The following is a 14,034-nucleotide window of genomic DNA, read 5'->3' on the forward strand; positions in this document are numbered from 1 at the left end:
GTGACAAAGCAGAGGAGTAGAGGCCATTGGTGTTTTTACAAAATAAACTATAAATAGAAATATTACAAAATAAACTATAAACACACAAAATAAACTATATATATTTACAAAATAAACTATAAATATAATTATTACAAAATAAACTATAAATATAAATATTGAGTATATCAGAGAGACATTATTATACTTGCAGACTGCATGAACAGTCATTTCTCAGACCACTTGCACTGTTGATGGTCGGGGATATCGGCGGGCTGACTTGCACAGCCGTGTTTGTTTTCATTGTAAGTAAAAGCAGAAATATGCCTAATGTTCACGGCATCTGCTTGGCTGTTGTATGCACACTGCCTGGCGTTAGCACGGCACTAATTTCTGACATTTATGAGTCTGCAGGCAGTTGTCTTTTCATTCTGTGGATGATTCAGAAACTGGTGCAGTGTATTTTCTTTGATACTTTCTTCAATGATCTCTTTCAAAGCCCTGCACTACGGCAATTGAAAAGAAAGACTATGACTACTCAAGTATCTTCTTTTATATCATCTGCCAGTTTGCATTTTGCAGTTGTTTTTTGTGCCTGGACATGATGGCAGATAATGTGTACAAGAAATGCTGTACAGATGGAGGCTCTGACTGCAACTGGAGCCAGCCCATTCAGGGTCAAATGCACCCACACATGCTGGCTATCACACAGTACTCCTTTTCATCTTCTCTAATGAAAGCAAAGTCACTACCATGAGCTACAGAGATCTCATAGTGCAAATGACTTTCTATCTTTGTGTCAGAAGTCAAGATTTCCATTTTTTTCCCTTTCCACTATCATCTCGCCAGGTTGAGGGAAGTGATTCTCCCCCTATACTCTGCTCTTGTGGGACCCCACTTGGAGTGGTACATCCAGCTTAGGGGTCCCCAACAGATGAAGGACATGGACCTGCTGGAGTGAGTCCGGAGGAGGGTCATGAACATGGTCAGAGGGCTGGAGAACCTCTTCTACAGGAGAACAGGCTCTGAGATTTGGGTTTGTTCAGCCTGGAGAAGAGAAGGCTCCAGGGGGAGCTTGTAGCACCTTTCAGTACCAAAAGGGGCCTACAAGAAGGATGGAGAGACTCTTAACTACAAGGGCAGGTAGTGGCAGGAAGGGGGGGAATGGCTTTAAACTTGAAAGAGAGTTGGTTTATTAGTAAGAAGTTCTTTACTGTGGGGGTAGTGAAGCACTGGAACAGATTTGACCGGAGAGGCTGTGGATGTCCCATCCCTGGAAGCGTTCAAGACCAGGTTGGATGGGGCTTTGAGCAACCTGGTCTAGTGGAAGATGTTCCTGCCCATGGCGGCGGGTTGGAACCAGATGCTCTTTAAGGTCTCTTTCAACCCAAGCCATTCCATGACTCTGTGATCTTCCAGATCCCATTTTTGACCACTTTCTACATGTTGAAGATTGTTGTTTTCTAACCAGCAGGTAGATTCACAGAGTTCTGGAGGCACCTTCAGTAGGCTATGGTAGCTTCCAAGTTATCAATTTCAGTAACTGGGCACTGGGGGCTAATTTCTGCACAAAAAGGCATAAACTACACAGTTGCAAGCCAGGAGAGGACAGGACAAAAAATTTTCTGCTATTTCATGATTCTAAATTGCTTAACGCTTGGCTTTAATCTATCCATTACTCCTTAAAAGCCCATAGACCCTGCTTAAAGACTGTAAATTAAGCAAATGCTCAGTGTCCTGAAAACATCATCCCTGCAGGCACACAGCATTCACTTATGGGTTACAACCCCCTTGGTTGTAAAAGTGAGCTATGCAGAGAAGGAAGAAATGGTGAATGACCTTAAAACTAGGGTAACAGAAATGGCAAAGTAATGCAAAGTGCAAAATAAGGGCTAATTACAACATCTTCAGTACTTTTAGGTGAAAACTGAAGGAGGGTAAAGTGAGCTCTGGGACATATTAGTTGACCCACCAATGTGCTATGGCTGTAGGGAAACCAAATGTAACCCAAAGGTGTATCAAGTCAGATATTTTCAGTGGTTCAAATGCAAAATTTCATTGACCCTTGAGTATAATGTGATTTTAAGTATGAAATACAGTTCTGGTCATTTCAGTACAGTGAAGATGAATCCATATTCAAACTAAGACCCTTGTGTAAACAGGATAATTAAGGGGAGGGAAGCATTCTTTCAAGCAGGTGATTAAAAAGAAACTGGATTGTTTAAGCAAAACAAAGCTTGAGAGGTATTCTTGTTTCCATCTGTAAGCAAAATGGAAGAGAAAAAAATAGAAAAGGAAAAAAGAGCTAGTATTTATGTGAAAGAACATTACTGATAAAAGACATTTGGTGTAAAGTGGTTGTAAATAAATGTAGTTTGGAAATTAAAAGGTTTTTGCTCAACAGTACAGCTTGTGAAAAGCTTCTCCCCAGGAATTGGGAGGGATGAAAAACTGAAATAAGTTCTTAAATGAGTGTGAAAGGGATTTTACAATGCAGTTCCCTGTAATAGCAAGGGACTGGTTCCTGTGTCCTTGCATTAATTCTCTGCTGTTGAGGTTCTTCACTTTGCACCTCAAGCATCTGGGACTAGCCCCTGTCAGAGAGAGACTAATGAGCTAAAAGTACCACAAGTGCAATCTAAAATAGCTTTGACTAGTACTCTTACTTACTTCAAATATTTTAACACAGTAATTGTATAGAGTTCAGGGGGATTAACAGCTGTCAGGGATGATGAATACCCCAAACTGTTCCTAATTCTAAATGGGAAAAGCTAAAAACCTCCCAGGATAGAAAAGAATGAGAGTCACCGGTGCATGCATGCTTTTCCTCATTGAATGGAAGAAAAAGGCTGTAACAGCTTTTGAATGAATATGCAAATGATAAGGTGCATTTCGAGCAATTTCAGTGCTGTTATGTCAGGGATGAGCTAGCCTCAGTGGTTTTAAAGCGAAGGCTGCACCTAAAACACTGAAGGCAGAAAATAAAATGATATCATAGTTTTCCTTGTCCACAGCAGATAATAATTTTAAGAGTTCAAAATCTCCCATTCTTTTCTTGGGAGTGCGTAGTTGAAGTCCTTCCTCTGTTGTGGTCTTTTCGTTTTGGGGGACAAATCAGTGATGAGTATGTAATTTCTTCCGTTATATTTGTTTATGCACGCGAACAGGCATACATGGCTTGTAAGGAAGAAAGGATCGCTGAGGAATAAAGCCAAAATGATCCTACCCGTAGGTGGCAGCAGCAACTGCTGCTGGTGCGGCCTGTCAGTGCCGCTCCAATTCAGCCTTGGGACCCAGACAAGGTTTAAACCAATTGACCTGATCCTCTGAGTCGCTAAACAGCCATTCCAGAGATCTTAAAATGGGGTCATGCACGGAGCTCCATGCAGAAACCACCAGCAGAGTGTACCTCCCTAGAAGCTGGTTCAATTGCCAGAAATAACCTTGCTGTGATTTCTTGAAGGAAGGAGGTGTAATATTTATTCAAGTGCTATGGTTTACAGCAGTAAGAAATGGCATTTATATTAGAATATTAAATCCTGCTATGTTCTCATCGGATGTGTTTTTCCTGTAGAATGAACAGATAAATACTGTCTGTGTTTAAAGCTATCAAAACTGAGTGCCATTACAATGGAGGACAATTTGGATCACTATCCCTTACTGCTAACCCAAGAATTACCTGGTACACAAAATATTTATGTATTCACCACCTTTGACTAAATAAAGGCAGGAGAATTGTTGTCATGACATGGAAGGGCAGCAGCAGCTGCCTCTGACTGCTGTATGCAGAAAGACAGAAGTAAGGGAAAAGATCATCCATAGGAGTTACTTATTTTTTATCTTTACACTCAGGGAATCATATGAGTTGCAAATAACAACCCTGGTCTTACTTTTTCATAAAGGAGTCCTGCAGTGGGATTGCTGGGCAGGACTTTCTGTGCTGCCTTTTAATTGCTGCTCAGAGATCTGGTTCATACTGGCAGAAGATTTGGAAAAAAATAATTTCCAGGCAAGAGAAAAGGGAAGGAGTAGATTGGAATTAGGGGCTCATCTCTACTGAAAGAATCTCTCCTCCCTAGGGATTATTATGCATTGGTTTTTAACTTTCTGGAAATGCATCTATTATTTACAGCTTTTCCCAGGTATCTCAGGCAGGGCAGTGCAAATATACAAGACAAAGTCAGTAGCCTGTGTGTGCTTTTTAAGAAGGACATGATATGCTGTGAAGAGAATTAGGATCAAGAGCAGTGTGATGGTGTGTGGAAGGATGCATAAGCAATCTGGGTGTTTTAAAGTTTTACCACTGTCACATGAGGATAGTAATACTGTAGTAGCCTCTGGTGTAGCAGGCATTGTGTGCGGTGCAGAAAGTGTGGGCTTGAGGGAAGATTTCAAGGAGGAGGCAGAGTAGAGGCTTTGTGGAGTAGCCCAGAAGTCTCTTCCGGGTGTAAATGTGCAAGAGAAAGATTACAAGAGTCAGTAGTAGGCAAAAAAGTCCATGGAGGGTACAGACATGAACCTAAAGTGGTGAAGGGAGGACAGAAGAGATGAGCATAAAGGTTTGAAAACCAGGCTGAGAATATGTTGTGAATATATGGCAGACCCTGAGCTGAAGCTGTGCCAACTCTGTGATGGGAGAGCAATGGGGCAAGGACACTAAAGGGGGCTGGAGGAATCTGAATATGAGCCAGGGGACTGGTGGTAGCAGTGACATTTTGTACTGGGCTGAAGGGGTAAAATGGATGTCAGGAAAGCTTCAGGTTGACACATAAAGAAAGGAAGAGGCAGATGTAGGGAAAGGAAATGGAGGTAAAAAGTGGACAGCCATTACTTGCTGTTCATTATCCTGTGAGACAGTTAAGCAGTAAATCAATTATGATACCAAGCAATTGTGTAGATAATGAGTTAAGCAGTGAAGCAGTTATACAGCAAATAATTTCTGATATTAAATAAAAATGGGGAGAATCAACAGCAATATGAATCAATTATGCAGAGAACTATTACCAAAGTCAGTCAGTTAAGTAGAGAAACAGTTATACAGCAAGAGAATGAATAAATTAATTATCAAGTGGGACCATAATGCTGAGAATTAATTATGCAGAGTCTTCATTTGTGATAAAGGGCATGTCTGAGGCAGCTTCATGCACAGAAAAAACCCCAAAACAAAGCCATAGAAACAGATGCAAAACTAATGAAGACACAAGTCCTGCGCCAGTTCTCAGACCCTTTGTGACATCTTCTCCTCTTTCTCTCTGGGCTAGACTAACTTGTGTTGCAATAGATGCTGAAGCCATTGAAGAAGCAGAGCAGATGAAACCTGCTTCTCCACCACGCCTTCCTTCGCTGCGAACATGGATGTGAGATAAAGGAAGTTCAGAATTTGTGTCTCTGACAGGTGGGATGTAGAAGGCACCCATGGTCTCTGGAACCATTTAAGCAGCACAGAGAAGATCCAGGTTCTTCATGGCCCCCGGATTACTCAGGGTCAAACTTCTTTCTGTACTTTCTACAAAAGAGCCTGAAAGCTGGATTCTCCTCTGCCTTGCATTGGTTTCCACATGTACGAAATAGTTGTCAACCATCAGCAGAGAAATGTTTCTATTTTGTCAGCTGTCTCTGCTGTTGCAGCTGGATGAAGAATAACCAACCTTTTGGGTACTACGCTCTCTGATGGTGTCAAATGTAAGGAGTCGGCTTCAAGAGGCAGCTGTCTTACTTCAAACAGAAAAAAATGCAGGACAGACCTGAAGATGGTGGAAAACAAATTTTCAAGTCTTCATTCCTGTGGTATCAATGAAGTATACTGGTTCATACAAGGGACATCATATGCTGTATAATTTTTTCTTTCAGAAAAAAAAACCCCAAACAACCCTAAAACCCAAAAACCCTGTAAGAGAAAGGAATCTGTAACATCTTTGAGAGAACAACATGTTTTACCAGTTAAATGCTCAAACCCCTTACCTAGACAATACTTCCGTTGAATCTTGTGATTGATTAGCTTGACTGCTGGATCTCACTGAGAAGAAATGATGAACTAGATTCTTTCAAGAATTATCTGTTCCAAGTCTAGTTGGATTCTTAAGATGGTTGGCAAAAGGTTGCTCTTGCTGTTCCAATTCACCTGCCCCACCAATGTTAAAATTGCTATTTCTCACCACAGCTCAGAAAACCAATAGTGAAGAGATCTGTCTTACTGTAACAAAGCCTATAGCCTCCCCTTTGGCCAACGCTGCAATGCAAGCACAGAATATTCAGGTCTAAAACATGTTTTTCACACAAACAAGTGAAAGTATAGGTTAAGTGAAGCAGTTACTGTTTTTTCCACAGAGGTTTAATGTCATATTTGTTGGTTAGAGAGATAAAAAGTTATATGGTGTGCTCCGATGATAGTAATATAAACATGGTAATAGCTATTCATATGTTTTTAGCAAAAGTGTTGTGAAACTAGAAACAGAAACTTCTTAATACATTAGCCAATATTGTTAAAAGGTGTAGTACGGAACTATGTGAAATAGAAAAATATGGCATAAAAGTAAGTGCAAAGTAAAATGGGATCTCCTGGAGCAGAAGCAGACTGACATGGTTGGATATCATGCCACCCTATCTCTGTTCAGCCATGTTAAAAATGCTGTAAACTCCTATCCTCATCTGAAATAGGGAATATTAGCTTCAGCTCTTGGTATTTGCTCCTGTCTGTGGCTTTCTTTCACCATTTTGGTGCAGCACATCAGATTCATATCTAGCACGTGCAATTGATATTAATTGCACAGGATAATCTCTAAGGTAATGTGACAAGACCTTTATGCTGAGGGTCAGTGCTGCTGAAGTTAGGACTGCTTGTATAAGCACCCAGCCATGCAACTGGGCATTATGCAGGTACAGTATACACATGAATAGATAATACACATTTCTGTGTGGAAAATATGCAGAAATTATAAAGGCAAGAGATGCAATTTCAGCTGCATTGGTCTGCAGCTTGTACTGTTTCTTTATTTTGGACGACTGTGCTGGGCCAAAGCTGACAGTTGCAACTAAACATTTCCTCTTTTTTTTTTTCCTTTAAGGTATGAGAACTAGAATTGATATTAATCTACATATATAATTTTCATCAAGCTTCTAAGTTTTTTTAAAGGTTCCTGCAGACTTTTCCACATTTTCATTTCAGCTAGAAACTCAGTTTTAGGGAGTAGAGCAAACCTGCGGCATGCTCTATGCAAAATGGATCAAACTGGGTATTTGCATTCAAAACAGGGTCTCAACACCATTAGTTTATTTCTTTGACTCCTGTTTCCAGACATCTCCCTCCTGGAGTTATCTTCTCTTAGAACTTCTGTTAAAACTTAGGTGGTTTTTTGGCTGAATTTAATCCCATGTTACTGTTCTAATGCTATTTTAGTGTTAAAACTTTGTTTCTTATCCCCACCGATGTTTTAAGATGCTTAAAACTGAAAATTATGTATACACCTCAAGGCAAGGATGCAAAAGCCCTGAATGTCTGCCAACGGAGTCTGAGAAATAGAGACTATTGACATTGTAGGTAACAGTGTTGTTCTTTGGCAACACTGATCAGTGTTCAAAGAGTTTTAAAGCTTTAGCTAGAGGGAGGAAAATTTGCCAACATGAATCAGAAGAAAAATTCACAATTTTGTTTACAAAAACATAGACAAAGGGGAATAAACAACCTTGTTTCCTTTCCTATAACTCCTGAGTAGTTTTTTTTACCCTTTGGTAACAAGCAATACCTTTGGCTGTCGTTGCAGTTTAGGAAATTTCTTCCTTATTTTTAACTTTGACCTGCCTCCTAGCAGCCTCTAGTATTTTCAGATGTCTTTAGTACATCTGGACTAGAGGCTGGCTCTGGACCCAAGGCTCTGAGGATGATAATTATTCATATATTGCATGATACTGTTAAATGTACCCTCTTGTTGGATCCAAAAGATTCTTTTTGCCTCCATGGAAAAATGCAAACTCTTCAGCTTCTTCTCTGTAGGAAATGAAGAGTTTCTCTTTTGTGTAATATTCCATTGGAACTGTAGGTTGACTGAGCTGGTTATGGATATATTTTTAGTGCAACTGCAATGTTTCAATTCAGTAAACTTTAGCTTCTAGGCAGATGCCTGTTAACTGACACTGAAGACCTATAAAGACAGGGCCAACCCAATGGCCTTGAGAACATGCAATTAAACTCCATCTGAGCCTGAAAACATTATTTGTTAAGGAATGACCAATGACTCTACAGACTCTGAGAAATGCCGAAGGGGTCCATCATGATGTACTTTCTGAAATGCCAGTTGCTTGCGTAGAAGTCACACAGATTTGGTGAGGGCTCAGAGAAGACAGTCCATCCAAGGAATGGTGCATAGGCAAGACAGATGCAAGCATAAGTTACTGAAAATACCCTAGATGTTATCTAATGCTTTGTTTCTTCTAATCATCATTTAAATATGAGACCTGGTCATAGACTCCCTGGGGAGGTGACATAAATGCCAGACACTGACTGTGTGTCTGGGCTGAGACTGGTTGCTCTACAGAGCACTGTAGACTCATCTATAAATAGGGAATACTCTCCTCTACAGCTGACATAAACAGTGATCTCTGCTGGGGTACTGGAGTCACTTGGAGTGACTCACAGGAGCACTGAGGTACAATTAACCATAAAAATTACATAAAATAAATGCCTGTATATTTGGAAAAACATTAACATGTCAGCATGACCTGGAGTTTTCCAAAAATAAATATTGTGAGGCCAAAAGACCTGGAAGAAAACAGTTTTAACTCGTGATGGATCACTGCTTAACTATTCAGAAAGAGAAAGGAAATTACCAAGTAAGAGTTAATCTCTGTTTCTTTAGGATTTGTCCCGGGTTAATGATAAGACTCTCTCCTCCGAGAGCGAAGGGCCCCGACACCCCCTCCCCCACCCACAACAGAACCTCTCAGATGAAAGTGAAGAAAAAAACTATTTATTTAACAAAACCACGCAGAGTGCCCTACAAGGCACAGGGGAAGGGGAAAAACAAGGTGAAAGGCAGTTATTCAACCTGATTAAAAAGTCCTTTTCTCAGACGCAGCCCCTCTCCTCCTCGCCCCCCACCCGGGGCCGGGTGGAGCTCCCTGGAGAGCTCTGCTGTCCTCTGGCTCTCTTGGGTCTCCGGGTGGCAAAGCAGATCGAAGAGAAGGGGTCCAAACGAGGAAAAAAGAAGAAGAATGGAAAAAACGGGAACAGAGCTCACTCCGACCCCCGTCCAGCACGCAGTCTCTGCCGAGCGACGAATCCTCCCCCGGAGCGAGGCTTGGGGAAAATGTTTTCAAAAAACCCCGCGTTTCTCTCTGCGGCTGGGTGCAGTTAAAGAGACAGGACCACACATTTTTCTTTCTTGGGCATATAAGCCAACGATAGGGGATAAAGGATTATCATATCATCAATCCAAGACATTCCACCCCTTATTCCATAGCGTTGGCTTAAGGCCCACCTTAACATCTTCCAACTTCAAACACACACATATATATATACACCTATATACATACATACACACATACATATACACATATATACATATATACATATATACACATAACTATGTACAAATAATGTCACGAACGGTGAACGGTGGTATGTTGCCATCCCAACCTTACATGTGGCCTTCACCCAAAATTAAATTTCCCTGAGGGACACATTGTGTTTTTCCATCTTCCTGCATTATCCACCAAGTACAACCTGGTCCCTGAGCAAAGACAACCCCACGGATGGGTTTGTCTTTATGTGAGGCAGAATCAATCCAGACAGTTTTCCCTAACAAGCCTCTGGCATGTACTGCTGGGACCTGATCTCCATCCACTGTATGTAGAAGCTCAGATTGGGCAGGACCTGCTCGGTTGATGGAGCCTCGGGTATTGACTAACCAGGTGGCCTCTGCTAAATGTCGCTCCCAATTCTTATAAGTTCCCCCACCCAATGCCTTTAGGGTGGTTTTCAACAGTCCATTATACTGTTCCACTTTGCCAGCGGCTGGTGCATGATAGGGAATGTGGTACACCCACTCAATGCCATGGTCTCTAGCCCAGTTGTTTATGAGGCTATTTTTAAAATGAGTTCCGTTATCTGACTCAATTCTCTCAGGGGTACCATGCCTCCACAGGACTTGGTTCTCAAGGCCCAGGATGGTGTTACGAGCAGCGGCATGAGGCACAGGGTAGGTTTCCAGCCACCCAGTGGTGGCTTCTACCATTGTGAGCACATAGCGCTTGCCATGGCGGGTTTGAGGCAGTGTGATGTAATCAATCTGCCAGGCCTCTCCATTCTTATATTTTGACCACCTTCCACCATACCACAGGGGTTTCACCCGCTTGGCTTGCTTGATGGCAGCACATGTTTCACAGTCATGGATAACTTGAGAGATGCAGTCCATGGTTAGATCCACCCCTCGGTCTCGTGCCCACTTATAGGTGGCATCTCTGCCCTGATGGCCTGAGGCATCATGGGCCCATTGAGCTAGGAATAAATCTCCTTTATGCTGCCAATCCAAGTCTACCTGGGACACCTTTATCTTTGCAGCCTGATCTACCTGTTCGTTGTTTCGGTGTTCCTCATTAGCTCGACTCTTGGGGACATGGGCGTCTACATGGCGGACCTTCACAGGTAGTCTCTCTGCCCGACTAGCGATGTCTTTCCACTCTTCAGCTGCCCAACTTGGTTTTCCCCTACGCTGCCAACCAGCCTTCTTCCACTTTTCCAGCCAACCCCACAGAGCATTGGCTACCATCCATGAATCAGTATAAAGGTAGAGCTTTGGCCATTTCTCTCTTTCAGCAATGTCCAGGGCTAACTGAACGGCTTTGAGCTCAGCGAATTGGCTCGATCCCCCCTCTTCTTCCCTAGCTTCTGCAACCCGTCGTGTGGGGCTCCACACAGCTGCTTTCCATTTTCTGTTTGTCCCTACAAGACGACAGGAACCATCAGTGAAAAGAGCGTAGCGTGTTTCATCTGCTGGCAGTTGGTTGTATGGTGGGGCTTCCTCTGCACGGGTCACCAGTTCCAGCTCCTCTTCCTCAGTCAGACTAAAATTTTCACCTTCAGGCCAATTTGTAATTATTTCCAAAATCCCAGGGCGATTCAGATTTCCCATACGGGTGCGCTGTGTGATAAGGGCAATCCATTTGCTCCATGTGCCATTGGTGGCATGATGAGTAGAGGGAACCTCTGCTTTAAACATCCACCCCAGCACCGGTAGTCGAGGTGCCAGGAGGAGTTGTGCTTCTGTGCCAATTACCTCTGAGGCAGCTTGGACTCCTTCATATGCTGCTAGGATTTCTTTCTCTGTTGGGGTGTAGTTGGCTTCAGACCCTCTGTAACTTCAGCTCCAAAATCCCAGTGGTCGACCTCGGGTCTCACCAGGCGCCTTCTGCCAAAGGCTCCAGGACAGGCCATGGCTCCCAGCTGCAGAGTAAAGCACATTCTTTACTTCTGGCCCTGTCCTGACTGGGCCAAGGGCTACTGCATGAGCAATCTCCTGCTTGATCTGGGTGAAGGCGTGCTGCTGTTCAGGGCCCCAATGGAAATCGTTCTTCTTGCGGGTTATGAGGTAGAGAGGACTCACGATCTGGCTGTACTCAGGGATGTGCATTCTCCAAAAGCCTATGGCACCTAGGAAAGCTTGCGTCTCCTTCTTGTTGGTTGGGGGGACATTGTGATGATTTTATTGATAACCTCAGTAGGAATCTGACGCCGTCCATCTTGCCACTTCACTCCTAGGAACTGGATCTCTTTGGCAGGCCCTTTGACTTTGCTCTTTTTTATAGCGAAACCGGCTTCCAGGAGAATCTGGATTACTTCCTTTCCTTTCTCAAATACTTCTTCTGCTGTGTCCCCCCACACAATGATGTCATCAATGTATTGCAAATGTTCTGGAGCCCCACCCTTTTCTAGTGCAGCCTGGATCAGTCCGTGGCAGATGGTGGGACTGTGTTTCCACCCCTGGGGCAATCGGTTCCAGGTGTACTGCACGCCCCTCCAGGTGAAAGCAAACTGAGGTCTGCACTCTGCTGCCAGAGGAATGGAGAAAAATGCATTTGCAATGTCAATAGTAGCATACCACTTTGCTGCCTTGGACTCTAGCTCATACTGGAGCTCCAGCATGTCTGGCACAGCAGCACTCAGAGGTGGAGTCACCTCATTCAAGGCATGATAGTCCACAGTCAATCTCCATTCTCCTTCAGATTTTCGCACAGGCCAGATGGGGCTGTTAAAGGATGAATGGGTCCTGCTGACCACCCCTTGGCTCTCCAGCTCACGGATTAGTTTGTGAATGGGAATCACGGCATCACGAGTTTTCCGGTACTGTCGGCGGTGCACAATCGAGGTTGCAATTGGTACTTGTTGCTCTTCCCCTTTCAGGAGTCCTACTGCAGATGGGTTCTCTGACAGTCCAGGCAAGGTGTTCAATTGTTTTATGCCCTCTGTCTCAACAGCAGCTATCCCAAATGCCCACTTGAGTCCCTTTGGGTCTTTGAAATATCCATTTCGGAGGAAGTCTATACCCAAAATACATGGAGCCTCTGGGCCAGTCACAATGGAATGTTCTTTCCACTCTCTTCCAGTCAGGCTCACCTCAGCTTTCACGAGGGTCAAGTCTTGTGATCCTCCTGTAACGCCGGAAATAGAAATAGGTTCTGTCCCCACATGTCTCGATGGGATTATCGTGCATTGTGCACCAGTGTCAACTAAAGCCTCGTATTCTTGTGGCTCTGATGTGCCAGGCCACCGAATCCACACTGTCCAAAAAATTCAGTTTTCCCTGGCCTCTACCTGGCTAGAGGCAGGGCCCCTCTAACCATGGTGGGTATTTGTGTTAGAGGTTCCTTCAACGGAATCAGACATATTGAGTAGAGCTACTTCCCTTCTGGTGGAGTTCCTTCTCTGAGTCTTGCCCTCCTTCAATACACGCACTCGTCGTGCCAGGACAGCAGTGGGTTGTCCATCCCACCTGTTCATGTTTTCTCCACTGTCACACAGGAAATACCACAACTCATGTCGAGGGATATATCCAGTTCTCATAGCTGAGGAGCGTCTGCGTGGGGTAGCAGAACCTCTGGGCTGTACTGCTGAGATTTGGAGAAGGCTGTCTTTAATCTCTTTACTGAGTTTCTCATGATTCTTCTCTATCTTATTTTCTAGTTTCTGCAGATTTGTTTCCACAGCTGAGATTCTTGCATTCATTGGGCTATGCACAACATCTGCATACGCTCGGAGTTTCCTTGTCATATCACGCACAGTCTCATGCCTGTCATCTTGCTTCATAATGGCTAAAGCAGAAGCATACCCTGATGGCCCAAGCTTTAGGAGTTTCCGCCACATCACAGGTGTACATTCTATCCTATCTGGGTCTATAATCGGATCTGGGTTTGCTATGTCCTCTGGGAAGACAATTTCTACCACTGCCATTTCTCTCAAGCGTTGAATCCCTTGTTCTATGGTTCTCCACTGGGTTTGTTGCGAATAGAGATCGTCGGGATGTAGGTATCTTTCCCTCGCAGCTCTGATGGCTCGTCTCCAGAGGCTGCTGCAGTCAGGCCCATCTCGTATAGTTTGGTTGATATCTGGGTCACGTGACACAGTCCCTAAATGCCTTGCCTCAGTAGCATCTAGAAGTGTAACATCGCCTGCAGCATCCCAAAGACGGACTAACCAACTAATCACAGATTCATCATCTCGTTGGACATAATCTTTTCTTAGGCTGTGAAGGTCTCTCACATTCATGGATTCAACAATGACCTCTGACTCAGTTGCTGGCCTTGAGGGTCCCTCCCCACTGTCATCTGGGCGATCAGTCTTAAATTGGGCTTTCCTGCTCCTTGTAATAGGAGCAACTGCCATTGGCTTAGGCTCCCTTACTTCCTGTTCTATAATATCTGACAGTGTACGATAAGCATATGCCAGGGCCCAACATATTGCACTGCAGTTGTCTCTGCACTTCTCTTTCAGATACTTCCCCACCTCAGCTGGTCTCGGGATTTGTCCAGGGGGAAATTCCCAGTCTATTGGATCAGAGAATTTCT

Source organism: Lichenostomus cassidix, chromosome 2 (genome assembly GCF_008360975.1).
Source record: "Lichenostomus cassidix isolate B80296 chromosome 2, HeHo_3.0, whole genome shotgun sequence".
NCBI lineage: Eukaryota > Metazoa > Chordata > Aves > Passeriformes > Meliphagidae > Lichenostomus > Lichenostomus cassidix.